At 34.6% G+C, this 5,689-nt stretch overlaps 1 pseudogene; it reads right to left on the bottom strand.

Annotated features, from left to right (window-relative positions):
• Positions 1–2,938: 2,938 nt before the first annotated feature.
• LOC105102169 (putative G antigen family E member 3) lies at positions 2,939–5,467 on the bottom strand (annotated as a pseudogene).
• Between the last annotated feature and the right edge of the window lie 222 nt (positions 5,468–5,689).

Below are 5,689 nucleotides of genomic sequence, written 5' to 3'. Positions count from 1 at the left end.
CCATTTTTAGTCTTTTGAGGAACCTCCATACTGTTTTCCATAACAACTACACCAAACTACATTCCTACCAACAGTGTAGAAGGGTTCCTTTTTCTCCACACCCTCTTTAGCATTTATTGTTGGTGGACTTTTGAATGATGGCCATTCTAACTGATGTGAGGTGATACTTCGTTGTAGTTTTGATTTGCATTTTTTTTGATAATTAGCAGTACTGAGCCTTTTTTCATGTGCCTATTGGCCATTTGTATGTCTTCATTGGAGAATTGCTTGTTTAGGTTTTCTGCTCATTTTTGGATTTATTATTATTATTATTAAGTTGTATGAGCTGTTTATATATTTTGGAAATTAAGCCCTTATCAGTCTCATCTTTTGCAAATATTTTCTCCCATTCTGTAGGCTGTATTTTTGTTTTGCTTACTGTTTTCTTTGCTGTGGAAAAGCTTGCAAGTTTAATTAGGTCCCATTTGTTTATTTTTGTTTATATTTCTATTCCCTGGGTAGACTGCCCTAGAACATTGCTGAGATTTATCAGATAATGTTTTGCCTATGTTTTCTTCTAAGAGGTTTATAGTGTCTTGTATTATGTTTAAATCTTTAAGCCATTTTGTTTATTTTTGTGTATGATGTGAGGAATTCTAACTTCATCAATTGACCTTCTTTACTCTTGAACTGCTTTTCTATTAATGTGTCTGTTTCTCCAATTAAAATGTGCTATCCCCTATAGCAAGTCCTGTGTAACATTAGTCTTTTCATTTCCAGCATTCCAGATATTTCCTGAAGCATGGAGGCATTAATTCATGTCTAATTAATTAATCTTTTATAATGAACCTGGCAGAAAAAGCATATCCTCTGTTTTGGAGCCATTAATGCAGATAATGTTTGCAGGCACCACACAGATGGCCTTCTGTTTTGTGCCAGACACTGTAGGGGAGCGGCTCTGCCTTGGTGCCCTGATGCCCTTGCATGTCCCCATTTACACCATGTAGGCAAGGCTGGACTACAGGCAAACCTGAATCTTGGCAAAACCCCTTGTGATCTCTCTGGGAGCAAGAAGAGATAAGCAGCCTGGTGAGTTGCCACTAGGCAGTTTCTCACTTTCCTATCTTCCTGGAGGCTGACATAAGGTTCTTATTCATCCATCCCCTTCTTTTCAGTTGAGTATGGGATGTTCTTCCTTGCTTTATCTTAGTGTTCAGCTTTGGACTACAGAACTACTCACTATTTTAGGGTACAGCTGTGGGCTTCTCACTGGCAGATGGACCCACAACCCATGGTGTCCATCACTGAGCACCTCTGATTCAGTGTCAAACTCTGGGACTAGGGGCACAAGGATCTGATACAATGCTGATTTTGCTTTTGCTGTGTCATAAGTAATAATCTTTTTAGATCCATTTGGGTTAGTTGTCTCCTTACCAGTCAAGTCTATGGAAGTGTGTTAACCCAACCTAAAAACTGCGGTAGTGCACTTTATGGCCCTTTTAGCCACCACAGTGCTGTTTAGGGAACTCCTAACCGCTTAACAGAGACTCTGGTATTGAGCTGTGTAGACTACAATTTTCAGCCCACAGCAGGACTTAAGAATGCAGCCTTTGCCAGGCCTCTGTCATGTATAAAACAATTTTTTAATTGATTCATATCTGATAACTACATAACACTTATTTAAATCAAATCAATTTAACTCAAATTCATTCAAAAAGTTAATGTGATATCCCAACTTGAAATTCAGAAGGAGTTATCACTTGCTAGAGATGTAATTGCAAGTTTAAAAATTAAAATTTAAATAAAACTCAGAATATAATTAATGAACCTATCCATTTGTACTGAAACTCTTACCCTATATATAAGTTAGCTCACTTTTTCTTCATAGAAGAACTTTAGTGTAAATATTGTAGTTTCTATTTTAGAAATAGGTAAATACACCCAAATAATTTAAGTATTTTCTACCACACAGCCAGTGTGTCAGAGCCAGGATTGAAACCTATGGCTATTGCATGTCATGCCTCTAAGGAGACAGAGTAGATAGTCCTCAAGTAATTTTGTCCCAGCAAGTCCCTCTGGCTCCTTACAGTTTTTTTCTACCCAGACCCTAATCCTTTTCAGCCAGTTCTACACCATAGTATATTGTGGCAAATTGGGGTACTCTAGACTCATTTTTCATTTGTATCACAGATCTTGTCTTTTTTTTTTTTTGGATCAGGTAAGTATTTTTAAACTTCTACAAGAGAGAGCAATAATTGTTATTTATAATCCCATGACATTTCTTAAGCAAAGTAGATTCTGAGTGGAGTCCTTTGTGGCAGAACTGTTTTACTGAGGTGTAAGGATACAAATGGGGTTCAGAGATGGATTGTAAAAACTTAATGTAATTTACCACATTAACCAATTAATAGAGGGAAAAGGTCCTATGATATCAGAGATGCACTATGAGTTTTTGATGAAATTCTACATATATTCAAGTTAAGTATGATTAGCAAAATAGGAACAGAATAGAACTTTCTTACCTTGATAAAGTGTACCTATGAAAAAGTACAGTAAATATTATATTGAAATATAAAAAATTTTCCATTTCTGATCAGGAAACAAGGATATCCACTAAATAGTATTGGGTGGTCCTGTCCAATATCATAAGTAAGAAAAGGAAATAAAAGGCATAGTGTTCAAAATGGAAAAAAAAACAAAACATTATTCAAATCTGATATGATTGTGTATGTTAAAAATCCAAAAGGATCAAGAGATAACATGAGCATATTTAGCAAAGCTGCTAAAAATAAATATACATTTTCTCTATTAAACACTTAGAATATAAACTTGCAAGAGCATCAAATATGTAGGAATAAATTTAATAAAACTATGCAAGAATTCTTTGCAGAAAGTTGTAAAACTTTATTGAAAGACGGTTAACAGTCAAATTTCCAATATAAGGACAGCATGCTTGGCTTCAGTTGGGTTTAAATCTGTGATTGTCCTTCATCTATAACAAAAACAAAATTGAGGAAAATTACTTTGCAGAACTTTATTTAGATAACTATAGATATACAAAGGACACAACAGTTTCAATGGATTAAAATGAGACTTGTATGGGTGACCTTTTGGCTTACACCCACTTAACCTCTGTATAGATATTGAAGGTAAACTTTTAGGCATACAGACAGTATTTTTAATCACATCACTTTTTAGTGAAATAAGGAAACAAAGAGATTGTTCCAGTTCAGTGCAAATTTAATCAAATCAAACTAGTTAAAGGTAGGTATAGGTAAAAAGGGAAAACTATATATACATACTTTAAGTAACAAGCTAAATAAACAAAAAAAAACCTAAGGAAAAATATTTCCAACGTTTTGATGTGAAATAATATTTTGAATACAGGATGTGCTTGGAACTGCCTTAGTGAAATTAACAGAAAGGTCATTATTGTGTCTGTTTCTATTGTGGGAAAATTAAAAAAAAAATTTATTTAGGATAGTTTAGTCTTTATGCAGCTATTTTAAGCAGGGTAAACATTTGTCCCCATTTTCACCCATACTCTTATCTCTTTACACACTTAAAAGCATTTCAATATGTACAATTACATGTGCACACTAGTTTTAAACTATTACTACCATAGTTAATATCAAATTATAAACTGGTGTTTATTATGTGTTACATACTTATTAAAAGCAGGTCTTTATAAAAATATCTGAAAACTATTAGATGATGGCTATAAGACTTATACTCAAAAATTAGAGAATACTTTCGTATCTTATAATTCAATATGGATTTGATCCAGTTTGTTTCCATCTTCAATAGCTTAATTTGATAGCCATTTGAGGTCTGAACTGCCTTTCAAATAACCTTTGTATGTGAAGTCTGTTATTAAAATAGCAGTAATGTTACCTCTATATTATAAGAAATATAATACTGTGGAAAATAGAAACCCCAAAATTTGCATCTTAATGGGTAACAAACCTGCTTCTGGCATTTTAATGAGCTCGAAATTTGGTAGCATCTCCTCCTTGACATCGGGACCATCTCCTGGCTAATCCAAGGTCTTCAGCAGAGTCAGCTCCTGTTGATCAGCTCCCACATCAGGCCCTTAAAAATAAGATGGTCATTATTGTAAGAAGTAAAACCATGAAATATGAATAAGGAAATAATAGTCATTCCGTCAGCATTATGAAAAAAAAGCCTGTATGCTTATGTGGAAATAATATAATGCATAAGAGTCTCAAGAGAATTAGTGTCAGGCGTCTGTTGCCAGAAAAATGGAAAACAGGTTTTTCAAATATTACTCTTTCCTTACCTCAGGCTACCTCCAGAAAACTTAATTGTCCCTTTTGTATTTATATGTTATTGTACTTATATTAAATCAGTAGTTTGTTAGATCTGTCTGACTAGATTTTAAACTTCAGATAGAAATTATGTCTCTCATTAGCACTGAAACTCCTAGCACTTAGTATGTTACATGGCATGAGTAGGCACTAAAAATGTTGTGTGGAAAAATTCGTAAAAAATAAATGAAGATGTCAGCAAAATGACAAACTAGGTAGCCCCAAAACTCTCATTCTCCCATAGAAACATCAAAATACCAACCACAAACTGGCTGAACAAGCCACATAGGAGCTCTGGAAAGCACTCAAAGGTTAACATGGGAATCTCCAATCAAGAAAAAGCCACATTCAAAATAATAGGAAACTTCTGTGGCATTTTTACTTACCTTCTCTCCATTCTTTCCCCAGAGCAGTAGCAGGAAATGTTTTAGATATTTTTCTAACGTTTCTTTCCTCTTGTTACTGGTATGTCATAATGCAGAATGAACAAAAAAAATATCTCCACCACCCATAGACCCACCACGACTCATTCCCTCTCTTTTCACCTTGAGCCACAGGTGCTCCTTCATCTTCAATGTCCTGAGCAGGTATAGTATCCTGACTCTCAGTTGGTTCCTCAAGTTGAGGTTGTTTATCACTGTGCTGCTGAGCCTAGGTGTACGATTGTGCAAACAAAAAACCCGGTAATTCATACAAATATATATAATGCATACACATTATTGTCTAAATACATTTTCCAATAGTAATTAATATATATACACATTTTTTTCTTAATAAAATTGTTACTCTTCTCAAAGACATCTACTCCAAGTAAAATATTATCAGTAGTGACTTTGGAAGCTATTTTAACCTACACTGGGGTCAATAAGCATGAGAAGGAAGTCACAGGGCAAAATATGGGGAACATAAGAGCATGTCCATCCAGGCAACAACAGAAAGTAATCCTCCTGGAACAATGTTTGCTTCATGAGATTCCATTATCATCTTCTATTACAATGGAAGATCCATATCTATACTACTTGAACATTAAGAATAAGGTTCTGGTAATTGAAAACATCACAAGTTGAAGCACTCACAACCAGAGGTCCAACCAGCTGGGAAGACTCTCCTTAATCTCTTCTTCCTGCAGATTTGGGTCTTGCTCTCACATGCGCACTCATATTTCCCACTGAAAACAGAATATTGCAATTTGAAAACTGCATGTAAAAGGATAGCTACATATGAACACTGGCAAAATGGTTATTTGTACAGTTTTAAATTTTGAAAATAACTTTCAAAGTCAGTCCCAGGGTCATTACAAGGACTTTCTAAAAAATACCTAATAAGCCTTTGTTTATGTGAGTAACAGAGTTGTAGAAATCACCTTAAGGCACATGGTAAAA

The sequence above is a fragment of the Camelus dromedarius genome, chromosome X, assembly GCF_036321535.1.
Source record: "Camelus dromedarius isolate mCamDro1 chromosome X, mCamDro1.pat, whole genome shotgun sequence".
Taxonomy (NCBI): Eukaryota; Metazoa; Chordata; class Mammalia; order Artiodactyla; family Camelidae; genus Camelus; species Camelus dromedarius.
This window is presented reverse-complemented; position numbering and strand designations above follow the sequence as displayed.